General features: G+C 37.8%; 1 long non-coding RNA gene across 1 annotated transcript in view; it reads right to left on the bottom strand.

Moving 5' to 3' along the window:
* Positions 1-260: 260 nt before the first annotated feature.
* Positions 261-25,398, bottom strand: part of LOC143382129 (uncharacterized) — a 48,357-nt gene continuing 23,219 nt past the window's right edge. The window contains exon 3 of the long non-coding RNA XR_013088933.2: positions 261-322. This is a non-coding gene — a long non-coding RNA (uncharacterized LOC143382129). The remainder of the gene's footprint in view (positions 323-25,398) is intronic.

The following is a 25,398-nucleotide window of genomic DNA, read 5'->3' as shown; positions in this document are numbered from 1 at the left end:
CACAGCACCATGATTAAAAGCACTGGAATTTTCACTCCATCACAAAGGCCTGGAACACTGATTTTACTCTTTCTTTGAGCTAGACAAGAAACTTGACCCTCAGGTCTACTGAGTTTCTTCACCTGTAAAATAAAGAATAGGAACACCTACCTTGTAGTGTTATAGTGTTGTTTTGATGATATAGGTGTTTCTTAGAATACAGTAATTGTCCTGTAAATAATGGTTGTTGTTGTTCGTAGTAGTAATAGTAGTAGTAAGTAGTACTTTGATCGTAGTATTACAGAAGTAATGCTGGACTCTGAATAAACTGTGGGATTTTTACCTAAACAAGAAGAGAGGGAAGAGTGTGTCAGGTAAAAGAGCCCTTGGTAATAAAAGAAATTGAAAAAGTATTCAGAAAAGTAAAAATTATTCTGTATTCCCACATGTGTACCAATTTGGCCAGTGGCCACAGAAAAGATAAAAGATTAATTAAGGTAAGGTTATAAAAATGGAAATTGCCATATTGTTTTTGATCCAAAGCAGACTGGGATTTTTATATTATTAGAGTAAGGAGACACTGGTGCCTAGAAATTTTACTGAACTCATATACAAGCTACAAAGATTTTATTGGTGAAAAACTGCATTATCAAGCCTGTTGCACAAGGCCTGGAATATCTACAGTTGGCATCTCAGATATCTTTTAATAGAGTCACGAGTGTGTGTGCGCACACACACACACACACACACACACACACAGAAGAGTCTCTATATCAAATAGGAACCTCTAAACTAAGGACTATTTCCACTAAAAGTAATTATTTTCTTTTGAAATAAAATTTGTTCCAGTCTCATCATTTTCTTTTCTATATACGTGTCATTACTGTTGACAAGAGGTGATATGCAAACAAAACTCATTCCTGTTTGATTGATGGAACTCTTTAGACAACATTAGTACATATTCATTTGGACAATTAACATTTCAAAAAAAAGTATATTGCTCAAATATATTTAATTTTCAAAAAAAAGGTCTATGTCAATGTTCTGGAAAATGTAGGAAGTAAAAGGGATAAATGCAAGTCACTAGAGGGCTCTTTCCATTCTCAAAATTGATGTGTCCCAGTTGAAATTGGCCAAACTCTGCTGAACATGACTCTGAAGATCTATAAGAAGCTGATCTCATCAAAGTTTTCTGAGTTCTAATATGAGTCCTAAAATGAGAGGGAAAAAAAAATTCTAGGGCCCCACTATCTCCCTATTTGGGAGGACTTCTGGTTCTCTCAGTCTCCACCCAGCTAGGTGAAGGGACCTTCCAATGTTCTCCCAAAAGCCCCACATGCTTTCCTGGTTCATAACCTGTGCCTGCCAGTATGGCAGCACTTACCTGTACTATAGCAGTCTGTTCACTTAACCCTCCCACTGGACAAAAGTTTCCTGAAGGAAATAACAGTGTGTGTGTGTGTGTGTGTGTGTGTGTGTGTGAGAGAGAGAGAGAGAGAGAGAGAGAGAGAGAGAGAGAGTGTGTGTGTTTTCAAGATCCCTTCAACTCTCACTTTTATTATTGCAACTTTCTCCTAAATTATTTCCCTGCTTCCACCCCTGGCTTACTATAACCTATTTCTCAAAACAACAGCCAGAATGATCCTTCGTCAGGTCTTGCCATTTCTCTGCTCAAATCCCTCAATGCTTTTCCTTGTCACTCAAAGTTAAGCCCATTTTGGAAATGGCACAAAAGGTCCTGCATGATCTGCTTGTACCCCTCAACCATCACCCACAATGATACCTCTCCAACTTCTACTTCAACTTCCCCGCTGCTGTCTCTTCCTCTCCCTTAACGTCCTGTAGAGGATTGATTGGTACTTAACTTCTACATTAGGAAAAAATACACTCAGCACATCCATGACAATAAAAATAACCTCATCTGGTTTGGGCAGGTTCCTTTTTAAACTAGCAGAAGTGTGATTTCTTTTCTCATTTGTGTATTTCTGGGGTATGTGTGTGCGTGTGTGACAGAGACTAAAAAACAGACACAGACAAAGGAAGAGAGGAAATTCATCTCTTTCTCAATGCCATAATTCCCCCCAGTTTTAAGAACTATGATCATCAATCTGGCCAAACCTCTTGATAGCAACAGTGCTCCAGGAGCACCCCCAAGTGGTAGCGCTAACCTCTGAAGACGCTCTCTCTTTAAATAATTGAAGGATTAGAAGACAGATTCAAATTCTCTTGCTTATGAAACCAGAACCCTAGTCTTCAAAAGGAAAAGCCCTTGAGAATACAAGAGTAAATAAATAAATGGAAGAAAGATCTACTGAACAGAGAACAACAAAGACTGCAAGAAGGATAGAGAACAAGAAGCCTAAATCACACTCTCACACTCGCACATGGGGCTCTATTACAAGGCTGCCACTCAAACAGATTTCTCTATTAAATGGATTAGCAAGGTGGTAGCTCATTTCTTAAGTGCTGTCACAGGTGAATTGTGTTTTCTTAGTTTTTGTTTTGTCTTATTTTAGTTGGTTGTTTGGGTGGGGGTTTTTCTTCCAGATAATTTTACCTCAGCACCTTGATCATTGTCAAAACGCTTCTTTGATAATATTACAGAGATAAATATGGCTTATCAGTTCAGACAGAGTCTCAGAGGTCTCTGCATTTCTTTCTTATTTTCTGTCCTGCTGATCCCCATACACGCACCCACCTGCCAGAGAGTGAGATTGTGGTACTGAAAGCAGAAGTCTTGCTAAGCTTTGATAGCCTCTGAAGCTTTATCCCCAGCTCAAGTACAAAGCAGTTATGAAAGACCTCTTGAATTAAAGAAAATGCTTTTTGCATTTTTAGTATCTAAATTACAAGTATATGTGACTGGTTTGCAGATCCAACTCTAAAGAATCAGTTATTTACAATTATATCTGGAAATGCAAATATAATGAAGAATAAAGAGATTGGAAAAATGAAAAGAAACACAAGAGTTTATGAGAAATGGAGAAGGGAGAAAAGGAAACACTCAAAATTGGTTTCAAATGTTGGAAGGCAGTTTATTTTTTATGTTGTTCACTCCTGCCATCTAGTGGTGACTGTGCAGTAATGCCTAAGTCAGAACTGTCCAAAATCACTAAAGATGTGATATCAGTAACCTATTTACACCTGTGACGGGTCCCATGTCTTTCTTTCTGGTATGAAAATGATATGAGTGTTCTGTATTTGTTATTGTCCCCAGAATTTCATTTGGAAGTCAAGGATCCAAATTTGGAATGAATTCTGAAAAGCACCAATGATTTTTGCTTCCTTCAGTCAGTGTCCTTCATTGGGCAAGTTCTCTTCCCCCAAAACTGTACTATTCTGAATTTCTAATGTTTCAACAGTTCCTTTGCTAAATATTAGATGAAGAAATACAACTCTTTCTGCAAAATGCTCTTAATCCAAAAAGCAAAGTAAACTGATAAAATAGAATTATGGTCTCTAAACATTGATTCAATCATCAAAAACATCCCTGCCTTTGTAAAAGACTTATGTAAAGAGAAAACATACTTTATATGGCCTTTTATTTTAAATTTTGTTAAAGTTATTTCAAAGGATAATTTTCAAAAAAATTTCCCCAAAAATGATCCTTTTCCTCTTCTGTGAATGGGGGGAGATACCGTTGCAGACTCAGCTGTATAGATTCAGAAACTGTGCCGCAGGCTCCCACCAGCGTTGTAAAGATGGTAGTGCATTGCAGTCAGGGCTGAAGGGATCAGAACACAGCCGGCTGAGAGAAGAAAGTTTTACCAGAGTTGGACACCTGCGGTGAGGGTTCTGATCTTTACAATCATATCAAAGGTAATGATTCTACATTTTTTTAAAGGGGAAAAATCCACAAAGGAGACACTATCTGAGAAGTAATGAGCTTCAAGCATGACTGGCTCTCTGGAAGAGAATTTTGCACTGCCATAAAACAATCCCAGGTCTAGACATTTCGGATGACAGGCACAGAGACGGGAAGCGGCAAGCTGAAATAGAGAAGCCCAAGGCATGTTTTTTTTTTTAAAAAAAGAATTGGAAGCTGGGGAGAATGTTTGGCCTAGAACTTCAAAAAAACATAATAAAATACTTTAAGAAATGTAACTCAGAGATACAAATAAGACTTGTATTTTCCATTGGGGAAGAAATTGTTATTGATCTACTGCCTTTCTGGAGTCTTCAGGTAGAGAGGCATAAAAATCTGACATATGTAACAAAGCAATCCTGGTACATGTGCGTCACTAGTAAGTCTCCTCAAGGGCTGCGTATACCAGTGCTAGACTGGGCAACATGATGCTTGGTCTGTCTCTTATGTTCCTGACTTCCTGGTCCTATGTTCTCTGAATTCTGTGTCCAGCCACTATGGCCTTCTCTGAATGTTTTCTCATTTTTAAATCAAGACCTTTGTGCCACTGGTTTTCTTCTACCTGAACATTATACTCCCTTGGGGCTTTGTCAACCCAGCCCCAAATTACAGATCCCTGCCTCTAAAAAAGTTCATTTATACCTTATCTAGTGCTGTACCTCACTAGTTTTTCACCGTCAAACAATTTTTTCACAAAAATAATTTCCTTGGTTTTTTTTTTGCTTATTTTATTTAATTTTTAATTATCTGTTTTCCCCTTCTAGAATATAAACTCTATAAGGGCAAGGTATTTCATGCCTTGTTTATTGTCTATTAATCAAGGTCCCAACAGGAAACACAGGAGCGATTGGAGGAGGTTTAATAAGATGCTATTTAGAAAGTGACTGACTCATGACTTCTGTTGCATAGAGGTATGCCATATTTGGGGCTGGTAACTGAGGAGTGCTGTTGTCACTCTTAGGCTTGAAGGACAATGTGGATGTATTACTGGAACCCAGAGAAAAACAGGGGCTGTGTGAAGAGGAGCACCTAGCAAAAGCACGAACCTGCAGAGAAGAGATGCTCCAGTCTGGGGGACCGCCTTTGAGGAAAGCCAGGAGAATCAATGTCTCCCCTGACCTTTCTTCCATCATCAAGTGCCAGCTGAGGCTCCCTGAGATTGAGCCCAAAAGCAAGCCAGCAGTCTCTTCAGTTCAGACTCAGGGTCACAGAGAGGGCTGAAGAATGGGTTTATAGAGGCAGAGAAGAGATATCCAGCAGGCAGCCCTGAGTAGATGGGTAATACAGATGTGTGCCATCAGTGAACCATGTAACATCTGAGAGTTCAAAACTGATTGACCTCTGGCTTTAGAAAAATCAATGCAATTTTCCCTGAAGACAGCCTTCAGCCAGGAGCAGACTTCAGAAACCCACTTCTCAGGAAGGCTTGGAGGAGCCAGACTTACTGGACTACCAGGGACAAATGTCTGATTGCACAGTGCATTAAGGAGATAATGGAAACCTTTCAAAGAGATTGAACTGTGGAACTTCAAATTGGAAGAAGTAAAAGTGCATACATTAGAGAGTGGCATGGGCTATTCATTAATACTTCATAAGCCTCTGCAGAAGGCTTCGCTGTGCCCCAAGAGCTCCACATACCCCATCTCATTCAAGTCTCAAAGTCTCGCTGAAGATAGCAAATGACTTTCTTATTAAATAAACGAGGGAAATTTGTCTTAGCAAAGTTAAGTATCTTGCCCAAGGTCATACAGCTACCAGGGTCAGAACACATATCCAGACACAAAGAAATAAAAGAGAAGCTTGTGGGGGAAAGTTTCTTTAAAAGGTAGGGTAGACAAGGCGAGGAACACTGAGAACCTAAGCCGCTCAAGAGTGTGGATAAATCCTAACTCTATTGCACAAGAGTCTCTGAACCATGTGAATACAGGAAAAAATAAAAGTAAGATAACAGGGACAACATGAAAAGATAAGAAGTCAGGAACTAGATAATTTGTCACAATAATTCAAAACCTAGGGAAGGCACCCAAATAATAAAAGGTGCGTCTAAAACTATTGCTCTCCTTCCTGCAACCTAGATCTTGGCCCAGGATCATGGTACCAAAAAAATATGAAATATGGTACCAAAAAAAGCCATCCCCATGAAATACTCAGAAATACTCAGAAAGCAGGGCTTTCGTTCCTCAAATATTAAATCTGTCCAGATAATGGGATTCTAAAGTATCTGGGGTGGCGCAATAAAACAGAAAACTCATTTTTAACTCATTTTATTTGTATTCATGCACCTTTTGCAATGGATTTAGTCTCTTTCCTTATCATTTGATCCTAAAATTAGAATGTTATTTTTCATATGCTATTTGTGGAAGAAGGTAAGATATGACTTTGTTTTATCTCTCCTTCCTGCCTCTTGGCAGACATAATGAAGCCCAGATATGATAAGTTCCAGAAAACCTCAATGAGACAGGAGACATGAACGAAACTTTATCAGAGGTTTGATATTCTTGGATATTTGCAAGGTAATGGCATCAAGCATGTTCTCAGCCACTAATGATACAGGATCTTCAGAGTAGCCTCAGTCAGGCCCACTTCCTGCACCCACTTTCCAGTGCTAGAATCAGATCCCAGTGCACCAGATTCAGGTGTGTGGGACCCTCAGAACATGGGCTTTCAATGAAAACCATTTATGTAGCTAATACTGAGTAATGAAAAATAGCATTATGAAAATGAACTTTTTAAAAATATGGATGTGAATCCTTGGAGACATTGTATAAATTTATTTTGAAAGGATTCAGGGAAAGTGTTCCCCCATGAGTAATGCAAGCACTGATCTGCTTTATTCAATGAGCTCCACTGCAATTAATCTGAAATCCGTGCTCCCTTGCTCTCTCTGTAAGCTGAACAGCACTGGAATAAAACAACTGGAAAGTGCACCTTCTCATTTTATTATTCAAGAACTGTTTTCCATAGTTAATATTCATAGACAACTTTCTTCTGAGACCAGAGACAATTAAGTGGACAAAAAATAATTCTGCAAAAGTTTACAACAGAATTTAATAAACTATCCCACAAATATGCAGAATCCTAATTACACAGGCTGAACCTTTTGCACCTCAGCCTTCCAATCCATAGAGAATGCCTGCAGCATTCTGTACCTCAAAGAGGACTTGGCAGAATTAGCTGTGAGCCACGTGGACTGACACATGCCTTTTGTGTGCTGATATTAGAAAAACCATTGCTCCCCTGACCTGGGTGGCTTATCTATCTGGCATGATGACTGTAGAAATGGGTTTAGGATTCAAGCAGGATTTGGGATTAAAAACCTTCTCTACCATTTACCAGCAGTGTGATTTGGAACAATTACTTGCTAATCATCCCTGGCCTCAATTTCTTCATGTGTATAAAAAGGATAACAACAGTGCATAGTTCACTGGATGACTGAGAGGAGAGAAAAATAGAATATGTGTAACATTCAGAGCCACATAATAGGACTTTGGGGCTTGTAAGCTGCATATATCTCTCTGCACACTTGACACTTGAGTCTGTTTGCCAAGCTCACTGTTCCTTAGCATGGATTCTCCAGGACTATAGCAGACAACCCCATCCTTCCACTTGGATTGTTTGATTCCCTTACCTATTGCTTTTCCACAATTTGTCATTTACATCTGTTTCCTTCAGCCGCTGTGAAGTAGAGGGGTTTTCACCCCTGTGCATACTCTGGGACCCCTCACCCCCCAAAAAATATATATGCCCTGGAGTAATTGATATACTTTTGCTCTGCCAAAAACATTCTCACTCCTGCTACTAGAATAATTACATTTCATTGCTATTGCTCAGGTTACCTAAGTGTCTTCCTTTTCACCTCTCCAAGGTTCCCTTCCTCTGGTGCCTCTCACCCATGCCCACTCCTCATTCTACTCTCAAAGCACCTTCCAGCTCTGCTTTACCTACTGCCAGAGCCATATGAAGCCTCTTTAGGACTGAGTTCTCAAACCAGTACCCTGCTTCATTCCTTCCTCGTTCCCTCTGTCCCTGTATTTCTTCACCTATTACTAATAGAAGGCAGTAAAGTTGGGAGACCAGCTTTGAAAGTTTAGCAGTAAAGAATACCAAAGAAGACAAACCAACTACAAATATAAAGTCCACCTTAGAGTTCCCAAAATTTAGCTGTCATTACCCCCCTCGACAGGTTGGCCTTGTTCCTCTGTGGGCCCTTTCCTGACATCAATCTCAGGTGCTTATTTCCCCCTTCCCCCTCCCCACTATCCTGATGTTTTATCCACAACTACCAATTCCTACCTTTCATTCAGAATATTAGTAGTTAAGCTCTCCTCCTTCTATCCTAAGCTAAATTCCAGGGGTATTTTCATGGAACCCAGAAGTTATCTGCAAGTCCTACTAAACACAGAGCTGTATGTTGATTTGTATCCTTACCCATTCAAGTATGCAACAGAAGATCTGAAATTTCAGGATTTCCCTTAAGTTATCCCAGGCTTCATTTTTAGACAGGACTCCCTTCATCTCCTCCTTTGATTTTACACCCTCCCCTTGCCTCCAGACCTGCCTGTATGCATTCCATCTCCCAGAATGCACTCAATGACCTGTTAAAAATACATTCTGGTCACTGTCATGGCTGTCCTCAAGATTCTCTGAGAGGCTTGTGTGGTGCCCAGACACGATGGACAGACTGCTTGAGTTCCCCTCCACCATCCTGCCTAGCAACAAGCATGACTGTGGGAAAGTTACTTAACCCCACTGTTTTTTCTCATCTATCGATAGAGACAACGATACCTCCACCTTTGACAGTTCTTATAAAGATTTAACACATATTTATGTATAAAATCCAGCTCAGGTGAGTACTAGAGAAGTGTTTATGTGATTAGTGCCTGGACCTTCCCAAATTACCTGCTGTTATTTCTTCAGCCTCATCTCATGCTTCTCCCCCCTCTCAATAAGCCACAGCCATACAGAACAACTTGAGATGACACTAAAGACAAGATGAAAAAAGACTTGATCTTCTGCCTCATTTCCTCCCCCCCCCCGCCAACCTCCCCCCCCCCCCCCGCCAACTCTCTCCACTTAGGTGCTGGTCATTCTCAAGCCTCAGCTTCTAAATTATGTCTTCAAAGAAGGCTTCCCAGGCTCTCCAAGACCAAGCCTCCTTCTATGTGCTCAGGAGCCCCAAGTACTCAACATGAATAGCGTTTATTTATTTGCAGTGGCTTATTATCTTCTCTGCATTTTTCTTGTGTTCACCAAACTGCAAATCCTTGGAAATCAGGAAGCATCTCTCATTTTTGGTTCAATTCCTTGTATTAGGCACAGTGCTGACACATGGTAGATGCTCCATAAATGCTTCTTCAGTCAGTATTGAAAACAAAATGAAGACAAATTCTATCACTTACACATATGTGTGATATTGGACATAAATGTTACTTATGCGACTCTAGTTTACCTCTTCATGTTTGAAATAGTAGCATCTTCAAATGGATTTTTATGATCTTCATCATTCCTGAGAAGGTGCTAGCTTGGTAAGTAAAATGAAAACAAATTTCCCGGATGAGCCAAACCCCTGCATCTCTTTCAACTAACTGTGCACACACCTTGGCCTGAGCCACCCCTTCCAGCCAGTGACTGAGATAGAGAGGAAAGAACCAAAGTGGTGTTTCTTCTTAGAGCACCTTATACCACATGGAAATTTATAAATCCTTACTGATGTTAATGATGTGATAAAGGAAAATTCTGAAAAAAAAATGTTTAGTGGAATAAAGATCCTAGAGGCTTTCATTTATCATAAGAAGATGGAGAAGGAAGGTCAAAGAGCCCATCCTCTCTACTGCCTCAAGAACTTTGATAATTCCTTTGATTTTTGGTCAATTTTCTGTTAAAATGTTTTCAATTCCCTGTCATTGAGAGAGACAGAAAGAGAGAGTAAGATAAACAAAGGTCCCTCAAATTTACATCTTTCTCTATCTGCCATTGTCTTTCTCTCCTTCATAGCATGAGAGATCTACATCATCACCTCTCATTCTCTCTTTAGCCACCCCTGGCTTCTGTCTTACTCTCCATACCATGTCAACTTTTCTCAGGGATATTCTTCTAATCTCCTCATATTCAATCTCTCAGCAGCAACCTCTCTACTTGGCCCTCTTTGTTCTCTGTTTCCTTTCCTTAGACACAGTCTGATTTCCATCATCCCTGCTTCCCGGTAACTTTCTCACTATGAAAGAGACTCCCATTGTAGCTAAATCCAGTGCCTTCGCTATGCTTGGTCTCTGCACATCTGAGGCAGATGGTTACTAGCCCTTTTTTGAAAGATGTTCTTTCCTCAGCCTCTGTGACACCACTCCTCAATTTTTCCTTACCTTTCAACTCCTTCTATGTGTCTTTTTTTATAAGTTCATCCTCTTCAAATGGCTATTAAATGTTGGAGTTCTTCTAGATCCAGCTAGATCCTTCTTTTTCTCACCTTCTACACTCCCCCTAAGCAATCGCATCCATGCCCATTAATTTATCAGTGACTGAAGATTTTATCCCTGCTCTCTCTCTTTTTAAGCTATAGTTTCACAAACCCAGCTACTTCCTTGAGTTCACCGCTTAAAATCTTCTACTACCCTGTTCTCCAAGACCCTTGTAATATTCCTTATTTAAATGAAAGGTAGCACTATCCACTAAGTTGCATTCCAAGAAAACTGAAGTGTTCCTGGGCAATTCTTTTCTTTTCTCTCCCATGTCTGGTCCCTTACTAAGTGTTGTTGAGTTTATCTCCTTAATACTTACTAAATCCACTTTATTTTGATCCAAAATATCTTTCCATCCAGTACTGAGAAAGCTACTACTTCCTTGTCACCATCTCACTGTTGCTCCTTCCCAATCTAGTCTTCAAACTGGAGCAAGATCAAAAAAACATGCATGCACCCATATGTATGCATGTGCGTACACACACACACAAACACACACACACACACACACACACCACTAGCTTGAAGACTTTCAATCATTTCCCGCTGAGGAGAAAGATCAACACCATTCAAAAATCAAAAAGATCTATGTAGGTCTGCCCATCACCCATACTGCATCTCACTTGTACCTCCTGCTCTCCAGTGCTCTAGCCACAGTCATCTGCTTTCAGTTTCTTCACAGGATCACATTCCCTCCTGTCAGCTTTTGCACATGCTAATCTCTTCTCCTGAAATCTTCTCTGGCTCCCACCACATCTACCCTTCACCAATTTAATTTATACTTATCCTCCAACTCTTAACTCCTATGTGACATCCTCAGAAAACCTTCCCCAACCTTCTACTTAAAGATGGGTCCCACAAGTGTAGACTCTCATACTTCCTTCTTGTTTCATGGCAATAATCACATTTACCTTTGTAATCAATGTATTAACACTCACTTCCTCCTTAAGAACGTAAGCATCAGGAGAGCAGGGACCACATCTGCCTTGTTCATCAAGATAACCTCAGTTCTTGTACCAAAAAAAAAGCCACTCAGTAACATGAGTTGACGATCAAAGAAAATGGAGTCTATTACTGTCCTCTTTCTGCTATTGAGAAAACAAGACACTGGTCTTGTCCTATCTCTTTTTCCACTGCTATGACTAATAGAAAACAAATTAAATATTCCTCTGGCAACAGTGACTTCATTTTCACAGTAAATGGATTGATAACAAACCTTCTAGCCTAAGCACTAAATAGTATACCACAGCTGGTTGAGTGAGGCAGTATAGCCTCAAAGGCAGAACCAGGTTACTGGAGTCAGATTCTGGTTCTACCACTTATTCTGTGTGACCATAGCAGGGACTAACCTCTCCAGACCTCAACTTCCACATCTCTAAATGGGATTAAAAGTATAACTATTTTATAGGGTTGTTGTTAGGACTGAAGGAGCAAATCTATATAGAGCACTAAGGACAGAGAACTATTTCTAACATTTTTTTTGGATCACTGCCATGTGTCAGCCCTGGGATAAGCACTATTTGTGTATTAGTTCAGATGCTTAAGTAAGCAGTATGGGATGAATTGGACTTTAAAAGATCCTTTTGTGCTCTACCATTTTAAATTATTTCAAGCCAATAAATTTATGCCACACCTTGAAATAGCTATTGTGATTTCATTGTCATCTCCAGTTTGCAAGTGAGAAAATTTGTACTCTGGGGTGTGAAGTGATTTGTCCAAGACCAGACAATGAAACCAAGCCCCAAGACTTTGTGTACCCGTTGGTTCAAATCACATTGCCCCTCTTCTGTGCTTTCTAATAAGTCTCCCTCCTGGTGTTTGTACTCTCTCTCACAGTACTTTCTGTGCATTTTCTCATTTGTTGCTCACAGTTACTCCTTAAGAAGAAACCTAATGGAAATGCCATAGAATAGAGTAGTTAGAGTGACTTGGACATCTATGAGCTCTATATAACTTGTTTTTCTATTTGGGGAAATCATTCAATTGCTCTGATCCTGAGTCTCCATATTTGTAAAATAACAGAGCTAGACAATCCTTGCTGTTTCCTCTGGATCAAAACAAAAAAAGTCTCTTTGCCTTCAACCACATATTTTCCCTCCCATAAGTTATCATTTAAGGACATTCCCTTGCAAAAAAAAAAAAAATCACTTCTTAATCCGTTAAAAAAACAATTTTCCCACTCCTGTGTGAATCTTTTTCAAGTTTAGTTAATAGTGTGAACTGCAAACCCAAACTGTTTCTGTGAATCTGTTCAACTAAACCAAGTTCCATATATTCTGCTTGAAAAAATAAGTAATTAATAAGAACAATCTTATCCCAGGATTGCAACACACAAATCATCTAAAAATACTTTTATCAGAATATCTCATTGTATTTTAGACATAAATACAATTGCAAATTCGTCAATTTAAAATAAAATTAAATTTAAAAATCCTTGTAAAAAAGTGGACCCTGAAATTTTAAGGTGTACCACAAGAGGGCAGGATTGATTCAGTTCTGGATTTCATCCCGTTTTCTTTTTAATATTTTTTAATGTGTTAAAAGGGATACACAAATGCAGTACAGATGGGAATATAAATTAGTAAAAATTTTCTAAAAAATAGCAGAGTTTCTTTTGCAAGAATCATAAAAATGCTCATAACACTGACTTGTATTCTATTTATTGAAATTTTTATAAGGTATAAGCCCAAAAGAAAAAACAGAGGTATTCACAATAGTTCCTGTAACACTTTCTAAATCATCTTTTTTAAAAGTGGAAATGATATAAAATTTTAACATTGAAGATTTATTAAATAAATAAATTGATCCTATAGCAAGCTAGAGGACTGGATAACCATCATCTCACCATAGTAAGAAAAAAGTAAAACATAATATTAAGTTTATATTCTGGATTGAAGGAATGTAAAAGTCACAATTACATGTTCAGTGGGAACAGATAAAAGTGTATAAAAATGAGAACACTACTTTTTTTTAGGATGGTAGAATTTTAAGTAATTTCTTATTTGCAATATTATTGCACAGTGTTACTCATAATGTGTTTTAGTCCCTTAGCCTCTAACACAATTTCTGGCAAATATACCACCACTTTAGAGCCTTCTTCAATATACTCAGACTGTATCTAGAGAACTATAAACCAATTAAAGCATGGTTCACAGAGAAAGTCAACACTGTAAAAAGGCATAAAATAATGTCATGGTCATTCATTCTTTCAACATTTACTGAGGACCCACACTATTGCAGGCAGAGAATATAAATGCAATTCAAATACACATAAGGGACAGCTCCTGTCTCCAAGAAGCTCAGAGTCCTTGAGGACAATGACCACCAAAACAGAGTAATGACACCATGTGCTCATGCTCTGACAGAGTAACAATTGTGATAGCTTTCCATCTCTATAACCAATATCTGAAATTCATCCACTCACAAAAATGGGTTTATGTTGACTCAAGATTTTTGGAGGATTCAATCCATGATTGTTTGGCCCCATTGTCTTTGGGTATGTGACAAGGCAGCACCTCATGGGAGGAGCCTGCAGCAAAGCAAATTCTGCTCACCTGAGGACTGAAAAGCAAACTAGAAAGGGAAGAAGGAGCTGGGGTGGGGGTACCACCATCCCACTTAAGGGCACACCCCCAAAGACCAGAACACCTCCCACTAGGCCTCACCTCCTAAGGGTTTCACAAACTCCTGATCCAGGCCACTCAGGGGACGGATCTTTAACACATGAGCATTTGAGGCACATGCCAGATCCATGGACATTCTTACTCCCCTTGGAGTGAGAAAATACTCCACAAGATGTGGGAGTGGCATCTTACAGAACTATAAGAGTTCTAGTTCTAATTTTTTGAGGAAACTCCATGCTGTTTTCCATAAGGGTCATACTAATTACCTTCCCACCAACAGGGCAAAGGCTCCCTTTACTCTCCATCCTCACCAGAACCTGTTGTCTTCTGTCTCTTTTTTTATAGCCATTCTAATGAACGTGAGATGGTATTTCATTGTGATTTTAGTTAGCATTTTCCTGAATGTTTAATGTACTTGAGGATTTTTTTCATATCCTATGGACCACTTGTATAACTTCTTTGGGGAAATATCTGTCTACTCAGCTCCCTTTTTTATTTTTTAATTGTGTTATTTGTTTTCTTGCTACTAAGTTCCTGGTGTTTTCAATATTGACCCCTCATCAGATATATGCTTTGAAAATGATAATATAGAAATGAATATTAAGGCAGGGGAAATAACTTGAGCAAAGACCTTGAGACAAAACTACAACAAAACAACAAATATTTCTGCATGACTGTGATGTAGGGGCCAGGGGAGAGGGAGAGAAAGTCAATTCAAGAGGATCTGGATTTTTAAAAGGGGGGGAGGCGTTAGTTAAGGATAAGATAAGAAAGGAATTTTGTTTTCTAACTTTTTGTTTTCCTTATAATAGTAGTACAAACATATGTAAAACTCAAACCATTCCAGATGATCAAAAGAAAACCTCCATATCCCACCCTCCTGTGCTTGCTCCTCAGTAGCTGAAGGACTTGCAGCTCAGCATTTCTGATCTTATCCTTCTAAAACCCACCAATTCCAAATAATGTGCATTTATGCCTTTGTCTCACTTCATCAAAATGAAACAGGATTTACTGCTGCCTCACAACAACAAGTAAAATTTAGCACTTTAGCACTTGTTCCATCTACACTTTCTTATATTCCTGAAGGATGTTTATTTTATTATATTACTGCTTATGTCTATTTTTATAATATGCTGCAGCCTCTCTTTCTTGATCCATTGGCTTTAGACAGTGACTCCAACTTCCTCCAGTACAGGCTGACTTTAAGCTCTGTGAGAGCAGAGATCATCTCTCTTCATTCTCTTTTGGTTAGAAATGTATCACAGTGCCTAGCTGTAAAAGCAGGTGAGGTGTATAATTATATTCCCCTGTACCTTTTTCTCCATCTCTTACCCTCCTCCACTTGCCAACCTTTTCTCATTCCTTTTTTTTTTTCATATTTCCCTAGGTAGGTAATCTATTTTCTCTATAAAAGATTTTTAAGATCTCCCATCTATCTCTAGTATTCTAAATGTCATGAGGATGCATGTATTGAAATGATGGTATTTGATTTATTCTGCTCAGCATTCAGTTGGGCTTTTTTTAACCTGAATATTTTAATTTTTATCTTTTATCAGCACTGGGGAGCTGTTTTTTGTTTTTGTTGTTGTTATTGTTGTTATATATTTCATTTGGTTTAAGACTTCTTGTCTATTTGTCTAAATTTCTTAGATTATTTCTATCTTAATTTTCTTTGTTCCCTTTTGACAATCATCATTCACATGTTGTCACTCTTGTACTGGTATTCGTGAGCTTTTTTTCCTCATATTTTTAGTGTCTTTGTCTTTTTGTTCTATATTCTGGAACTCCCTTGACTTTTTTATTCTAATTTTTTTTCTATGAATTCTTGGGCTTGTCCCTCACTCCTTTTATTTTCTAACAGTGTGATCTTTTTATTACTGTATTTAATAAATACATATGATGTATGGGATTTTCATTGGTGCATTATGATTACACATAATAGTGGGATTCATTGTGGCATGTTTGTTCACACACATAATTAGATCAATTTTATTCCCCACTGCCTTTCCTGTTTCTTCCTACTCCCTCCCCCAATCCCTTTCTTCCACTGATCTGGTCTTCCTTTTCTTTGATATCATTTTTTATAAGTATTTTCCTCTCTGGCTTGTTTAACTCAATGTGAAACTTTCCAGTTCCATCCATATTCCTGCAAATGGCATAGTTTCATTCTTTATGCTGAATAAAACCCCATTGTGTATATATGACACATTTTCTTTATCCATTCATCTATTGATAAGGGTCATTCCATAACTTGGCTGTTTTGAGTTGCCCTGATATGAACATTGGTATGTACGTATCATTATACTATGCTGATTTTAGTTCTTTTGGGTAAATACCAAGGAGCGGGACATCTGGGTCATATGGTGGTTCTATTCTTAGCCTTTTGAGGAATCTCCATGCTGATTTCCATAGTGGCTGTCCTAATTTACATTCCCACTAACAGTGTGTAAGTTTTCTTTTTTCCCTACATCCTCACCAGCATTTATTATTATTTGAATTATTGATGATAATTATTGTACCTGGGGTGAAATATAATATCAGTGTAGTTTTGATTTGCATTTCCTGGATTGCTAAAAAAATGTTGGACATATATTTGTTGGCCATTTGACACCCACACACATATACACACATACTCTTCCTTTTTTCTTAATAGTCTATTATTGTTTTATAGGTAAGATATCACTTAAAATGAAGATCATCTTAAAATCTTTCTCTCTTACAAAAACTTACCTCTATTTCCTTAGAGATCAAATATTTTTCTGTCTTTTTCTGGTGCTTCACTTTCATAGTGTTGGATTTCCTCAGCAGGCTGGTAAATTCTTAGTTGTGATCAGTGGTAGAACACTTGCCCAGCATGTCATTATTGCTGATACATGGGTAGGAGATCATTAGGGCTGCCCCATGGATAAAAGAGAGGACATAAACCGTGTTGTGAGAATGACCTTCAGACTTCAACTGGGCTAGGCAGGTAGGGCAGGAAGATGGAATGCTCCCCAAACCTCCTGCCCCCCAGGCCAACAGAATGAAAGTGTCAGGTGAATATCACCTAATCCCCACTCTGACAGGCCTTGCTCTTCCCAGGAGTGTCGTTCTATTTCTATAGAAGTTACATATCTGGCTTCAGTATGGCCAATGTCATTATTGCACAGTCAGCATTAGAGGAGGAGGGTAAAGAGGATGGTTGGAGCTGTGGGGCCAGACAGTTCTTGGAAACCTAGGTCAGTCATCTGATTTTAGCCCCTCATCCTACTCCTAAATCAGAGATTCATTGTGATACTAAAAAAAAATTATTCCAGCTTCCACTACAGTTTTGTCTCATATATACTTACATATACTCTGGACCTCTCCTCACTATTTCACCCAGATAAATGAGTTTATTCATTTTTAGTTTAGTTTAGGGTGCTTACATTCTTAGTCCATTTCTCTTTACTCATGAGATTATATTACTCTTTGTATTTTTATGCCATCATGTCAGTGGATTTTTGAGAGGGAAGAGAGGTAAGCCCAAGTGTTTAATCTCTAGATGGACCATAAATCAACCTCAGACTAATCCTGTTGGGTAACTGAGATCACTAAGGATAATAATAAGCATAAGCAGATATGTCTCTCTGGTTTAGCATGGAGAAAAAAAATTCAGAGCACAGAGAACTGAAATCTATTTATTGATCAATTTAATAAATATTAGTTGAGACCTATTAAAGGATAGAAAAGAAGATTGGCATTTTAAACCTGCTCTGTAGGATTCAAGAAATATTACAATGATATCATGTGAGGGTATCAAGGAAGGCTTCTAAAAGAAGTGACATTTGAGTGGCCAACAAAAAGAGTATTGTTACCCTGGAAAAGAAGAGGTGGTGTAGGGGGCAGAGGTTGTAATCAGTAGTAGAGCGCTTGCCCAGCATGTGTGAGACACTGGGTTTGATCCTCAGCACTACATAAAAGTAAATAAATAAAATAAAGATATTGTTTCCATTTACAACTAAAAAAAATTTAAATAAATTAATTAAAATAAAAGGTGGTGTAGGTAATGAAAGAAAAGAGGGCATGTGTGAAACTTCAGATATCTCACTATATCTGAGGGAAAATAAGAGCAGGAGAAAAGGCTGAGAGCAGAACCTATACGCACTGAAATGCCATACTAAGAACTCTAAACACAGTCCTGACAGTGATGAGATGACATTGACATATTTCAAGTGGGGAAATAATATGATCAATCTTTCTGTTTTTGAGTCATTGCCCAAATTATATATTGGAGAATGAATGAAAGTGAGGTACAGTAATATCTGATTCTCTTAAGATAACCCAAAGCATAGATGATATTCACCTAACACTTTCATTGCAACAGCTAGAAATATAGATATATAAAGCACTCACTGGTGTGATGAGAGCAAAGCATCACATGACATCAGTGTACAGCCCTGATCCTATGTAGTTCTCTTAACAGTTGTGCAAAGTGTTATTAAATACCTGTTACAGATGAGGAAACTGAGGCTCAGGAAGTTTAGTGACTCGCAGTTACAGTGGCAAAGTCTAAAAACAAATCCAAATTGCTCTGACTCCCACATTAGGGCACTCTGAATTGGCACCCCACATTGCTGCCTCTGAACAACTCTCTGGGATCTAGAAATACACTGGGCAGAGATACAGATGAAATTCAAATTGTTGGGTACAAACACCATCATAACTTTCAATTCTATGATTCCATTGTTCTCCAGAATAGAGGCAAACCCACAGAACAGAGCTAATCCAGAGCAAGCTGCAGGGAGGGAGAGAAGTGATATGGCACTGTGAGTTCCTGAGATTACTTGCCTTACACTCCCATTAACTGGCAGCCTCTGCCACATTATGTAGGATAATTAGCTATGAGTCTCAAAGGAATATGCCATGCCCATTCCTCCAGTCTTACCTCTCTGATGGACAGAAGAATGCATCTAGAAGAAAGGACAGAATATTTCTATGGAAATGAATTCCTCAGTCTGAGCTCTCACGGTAAAACTGTGTTTAATTTTTTTTTCCCTCCCATTCTCCAACACCTTGATAATGTCATCGTTTTAATATGATTTCTGGAGATAAAAAGCTCTGAGGAACTTGCATTAAGCAATTACTCCAGGGATCAGCAAACACAAACTCGTGATATTTACTTAAAATCCTCAATTTGATGGATATGTCAAGGTCTTTATAAACAAAACTGACTTTTTCAGGGTTGGAAAATTAGCACCGTGTCCAGAATAATCATTTCCACAAAGGGAATGACATGTCCTTATTTTCTATCCTGTTCATGGGTGACAAATGTCATTTCAAGTAATTTGCAATACAAATTCTGAAGATTGTATAGGAATATGTTTAAGATGTATTTTTCTTTAAGTAAAAATTTATTTATATCACATGAATGGTAAAAGAGAAAAGAATAGGATCTATACTCAAGATTGATAATAAATAGCTATCTTGTTCTTTGATAGATTTTTGTCTCCAAGTATTTTATAATGCAAAAAAAAAAAGTAACTTAAAAACACAGGATGATCACATGATCACAGAGTCACCCAGGGGATTCAGATGAGACAACTTGCATACCAAAAAAAAAAAAAACTTGAGCAGTTCTGTAGCAAAAATTTTTTTGATTTTGAAAAGAAAAACTGATTTCGAATTTTTAATCTATTAAATGAGGCCTTGTCCAGCAATTTTCCTCCTATGTTTATAGTCAAAGTAATTGAAGACGAGGATTCAAATTATATTTGCACACCCATGCTCATAGAAGCACTATTCACAATAGCCAAAAGGTGGAAACAACCAACTATCCAACCACAGATGATGGATAAACAAAATGTGGTGTAAAATGATAGCACAGCATTCAAACATAGGAAAGGATAAAATTTAGATATTTACAACAATGCCACCCTTGAAAATATGCCAGTGAAATAAGCCAGACTCCAAGACAAATGTTTCATGATTCCACATATATGAGATACCTAAGTAGGCAAATTAATATAGTCGGGAAGTAGAACAGAGGGTATCAGGGGCTGGGAAATTATTGTTTAAGGAGTTCAAAGTTTTTGTTAGGGATTAGGAAAAGTTTGGGATATGGTAGAGGTGACAGTTGCACAACTTTGTGAATGTATTTAATACCTTTGAAGTATACACTTACAAAGGGTTAAAATGATATTATGTTATGTATATTTTAACACAATATTTTCTTAAAAAGATATGTCTTTGCCATCTTACACTAAATGTATTTAGTGTATATAATGTGGTAGCAATTTCTCCAGGACTAGAAATTATGATAAAATGAGACATTACAGGAAATCTTTCAGTCTTTTTTTGACTAATGGACTCTTGAGGAATCATCTGGAACTTCTCTCTGGAGAAGGAAGTATAAGGAAGGAACTCATAAACCGCCTGTGGTGCACTGTGACAGTTTGGGGGACAGAAGTTATGGCACCCAGAAGCCACCTCACTGACCTCTGATTTAGAAAGCAGTCAGGTTGTGAGACTCAACAAGACCATGGCCAGCTGCAGAGTATCTGAGAGGGCTGCACCAAAGGAAGAAGACTCTCACTGGCATGTTACCTCCAACTCCAGCTAAAGGTGTAGAGGAATACTAAAACCACAGATGAGATAATAGAACAGAGAACAAGTGTGCTTGGTTCAAAAGCTCAGGAACACATGATTGAGATTTCACACATCTGCCTCAGCTGAGTGCTTTTCTTACAGTCCAAGATTGCAAATGGTGAATGGTAATAAAGTTGGCGCAAAAGATGAAGTATTATACACTGTGACTTCATATCATTACAATGCCGTCTTGTTAATTGGCTACTGCATTCATCTTTGGGACTATTTTTGAGACCTGCCTGCACACAGCTGTCTTTTTAAGGAAAACTTAATAACACCCTTTCTGAGTAAAAAGTGGTTTTCGTATCCGGTTGTAATTTGCAAAGGAACAACTAAAATTATACACTTTGGAGTAATGTAGGAAATAAACATCCCTTTATTACTGGTTACAAAGTTCTATTTTTATATTGCTAGTTAATGCTTACTATTCCCTGTGGAATTTTTAAGATTGTCAGCATTTTTATGCATTTAGTAGAAATTGGTATTTTACAATCTTGAGATAGAGACATACATAACAAATGTGAAATGTTTTTATAATATTTTTTTTTCTAATTTCCAACTCACTACATATTCAGCTCCTAGATTGATTCGTTCTTAACAAATCTAACAACAAAAATATTTCTACTGCATCTCTATTAAATGTACAAATCAGAGCCTCGAGATGACAAAATAGAATAATAAAAAGTCATGTGAACAGTATATTTAAATTTTTAGGATAAGCAATGGATCCCTTTGAGATTTTTTATGAATGTATAATATCACAAAGTCAAATGACACATGCAATTAAGTCTAGTCTGGCAGCAGAACTTGACCACTCCAAATCTAAATATAATATTGTGTTTTATTTTAAGTCCATGTTCATCCTACCATATAATCTAACAAATTCAGCCTGATAGAGTTTTCTGTAACAACATCTGTCCCCTGAGGCATAACATCCCATTTTCATCACCCTGCTGATCTCACTGTCCTTTATTTAATACTTTCCCTCCTGAATTAAGAAAAGTGCCATAGGATAGATGGACTAAGAACAATTTTAAAGCTTTCCAGCATGTTCTATTTATAATGCAGTCAGTGTACAGCCAACCAAGCTTGCTCTATTTGCACACAGTTAAGATTAACACCATGAACTGCAAAAAATAACTAGAAATTAATGTGACTAGCTAAAGATACATTTGATCTTTTTCACAAACTTATGTTCTTTTGTAACTTTTGACTGTATGATGATCTGTAAGTATTCTCCAGAAGATCTCACGTTAAGTCAACCTCTCCATAATTTGATAAATGGTGCAAATGAGCAGAGTGGTAAAGACAACACGTGCACACTGTTAAGGTGCAAGATAATGTCAGATGCACAGTTAGATTTTTTATAGTTTTTACTTTTATGTAATGTTTTATTTTGTTGTTCTTTCACATCTATTGCCAGTAACATTGCATCTCCATTTACAGTGATGATACAAACTTTTTAGTTGATTTATTTAAATTAAGAATGGGCATGTGTTAATAAAAGCTATTAAGTAAATAGGAATGCAGGCACATTGGTACAACAAAAATTGAGACTATTCGGCAAATGAATATATACAGTATGAACATATAAGAAAGAAATAATCAACTGTACCTGAAGAGATAAGTAAGAATTCCTAAGAGGACAAGGAAAAAGAAAAGTCATTCCAGACAAAGGGATACCATGCACAAAGACTCTGACATGAACTCCATACCTGGTGTATATACACACTGCTGGGTTAATGTGACTGGAGAACAGGATGGTGGGGGTGAATGATAGACCATGAGTTGGAGAGCCAGCAAGTTACCATATCACAAAATTCTTCTTGGCCATGCTAAAATCTATATAGATTACAAAAGTCATGGAAGTTCTTTAAGCAGGAAGTAACAGGGCCACTTTCTGTTATGAAAAAAGCTCTTGTACAGTTTGAGGAGGTATAAGGAGATTATGCAAGAAAAACTATTTGTACAGACAAAGGAAAAGACTAGGAGGTGACACTATGTAAAATAAAAGGTAACATAAAACATCATTAAGAGAAAAGTAACAGAGTAAAAGGAAAAAAAATACACATACACATTACAACTCTTAATACATAAAGAGCTCCTCCAATTCAATAGAATGATTAAATTTTATTGTTTTTGTGAAAATTCATGAATTGTAGGTAATTCACAAAATAAAAATGAATAGAGGTCAGATCCAGGCTCAGGACCAGGTCTGCCCCCACCAACCCATGAGGGAGCCCAGGCCCGGGGTAGCCCCGGGTCTGCCCCACCAACAAGCATATCCACAATGGAGCTCAGGTCCTGGCCAAGAACCACCTCTACCAACCCAAGCAGGGTAGGCCCACCGCCCCCTACCCCTGCCCACCTGGAAGGCCAGGTCTAACCCACCCCCATCTTGAGACACTGCAGTCATTGCCATAACCCCACCCCCACCCCAGACTCAGTAGCCTCCACCTTGCAACAACAGACAGGGCCTAGAAGCACCTGCATCTTAGATCAGGCATCCCAAAGCCGGTATAAGACCCACCCGTTCAGCTCCATCTCTGAATGATGCAAAAATTCTCAATAAAATTCTAGCAAAGTGCATACAAAAACATATTTTAAAAAATAGTGCACCATGATCAGGTGGGGTTCATTCCAGGGATGCAGGATTGATTCAACATAAGGAAATTAATAAATATAATTCATCACATCAATAGACTTAAAGATAAGAATCATAGAATTATATCAATTGATGCAGATAAAGCATTTGACAAAATACAGCACCCTTTCATGTTCAAAACACTAGAAAAACTAGGTTTAGTAAGAGCATAGATAAACATTGTAAAAGCTATCTATGCAAAACCCAAGACCAATATCATTTTAAATGGAGAAAAATTGGAAATATTCCCTCTGAAAACTGGAACAAGACAGGAATGCCCTCTTTAACCACTTCTGTTCAACACAGTCCTTGAAACTCTAGCCAGGGCAATAGGACAGATGAAAGAAATTAAAGGGATACAAATAGGAAAATAAGAACTCAAACAATCATTACTTGCTGACAACATGATTCTATATTTAAAGGACCCAAAAAACCCCACCAGGCAACTTCTAGAATTTATTAATGAATTCAGCAAAGTAACAAGATATAAAACCAATATCCATAAAACAAATGCATTTCTATACATCAGGGATGAATCCTCTGAAAGAGAAATTAGGAAAACTACCCCACTCATAATAGCCTCAAAAAATAAATAAATAAAATAAAATACTTGGGACTCAACAAAAGAGGTGAAAAACCTCTTCAGTAAAAACTACAGAACACTAAAGAAAGAAACTAAAGAATACTTTAGAAGATGGAAAGATCTCCCATGCTATTGGATAGGCAAAATAAATATTGTTAAAATGGCCATACTACGCAAAGCGCTATACAGATTCAATGCAATTCCAATTAAAATTGCATTGCCCTTCCTTATAGAAATAAAAAATCAATCATGAAATTCATTTGGAAAAATAAGAGACCCAGACTAACCAAAGCTATCCTTAGCAAGAAGAGTGAAGCAGGAGGCATCACAATACCAGACTTCAAACTATACTACAAAGGTATAGTAACAAAAATGACATGATATTGGCACCAAAATAGACATATAGACCAATGGTACAGAATAGAAGACACAGAGAAAAAAACACATAAGTACAGTTATGTCATACTAGACAAAGACACCAAAAATATACATTGGAGAAAGGATAGCCTCTTCCACAAATGGTACTGGGAGAACTGGAAATCCATATGCAGCAAAATGAAAATAAACTCCTATCTCTCAGCATGCAAGAAACTCAACTTAAAGTGGATCAGGGACCTAGGAATTAGTCCAGAGACCCTGCACCTAGTAGAGGAAAAAGTAGGCCCAAATCTTCATCACATTAGATTAGGCCTTGACTTCCTTAACAGGATTCCTAAAGTGCAAGAAATAAAATCAAGAATTAATAAGTGGGATGAACTTAAACTAAATAGCTTATTCTCATCAAAACAAACAATCAATGACGTGAAAAGAGAGCCTACATTTGGGGAGCAAATACCACACGCATGTCTGAGCACTTATCTCCAAGATATATGAAGAACTAAAAAAACCTAACACACACACACACACACACACACAAAAAAAAAAAAACCCAATCAATAAATGGGCTAAGGAGCTGAACAGACACTTCTCAGAAGAAGATATACAATTGATCAACAAATATATAAAAAAATGTTCCACATCTCTAGTAATTATAAAAATGCAAATCAAAACTACGCTAATATTTCATCTCACACCAGTCATAAGGGTCATTATCAAGAATACAGACAATAATAAATGTTGGCAAGGATGTGAGGGAAAGACACACCCATACATTGCTGGTGGGACTGCAAATTGGTGCAACTGATCAGGAAGGGAGTATGGAGATTCTTTAAAAACTTTCAATGAAACCACAATTTGACCCAGCTATCCCACTCCTTAGTCTATACCCAAAGGACTTAAAATCAGCATTCTACAGTAACACAGCCACATCAGTGTTCATACCAGCTCAATTCACAATAGCTAAACTGTGGAAGCAACCTAAATGCCTTTCAATAGATGAATGGATAAAGAAACTGTGGTGTATATACACAATGGAATATTACTCAGAATTAAAAGAGAATAAAATTATGGCATTTGCAGGTAAATGGATGGAGTTGGAGAATATCATGCTAAGCAAATTAAGCCAATCCCAAAAAAAACAAGGGCCAAATATTCTCTCTGATAAGTGAATGCTAATCCATAATGGGATGGAGGACATGGGAAAAACAGAGGAACTGATTGGGCAAAGGGGAGGGTGGGAAGGGGAGAGTACAGGGGGGCAGGAA

This window comes from Callospermophilus lateralis, chromosome 16 (genome assembly GCF_048772815.1).
Source record: "Callospermophilus lateralis isolate mCalLat2 chromosome 16, mCalLat2.hap1, whole genome shotgun sequence".
Lineage (NCBI taxonomy): Eukaryota > Metazoa > Chordata > Mammalia > Rodentia > Sciuridae > Callospermophilus > Callospermophilus lateralis.
Note: the sequence above shows the minus strand (reverse complement) of the source record. Positions and strands in the feature narration are given on the sequence as shown.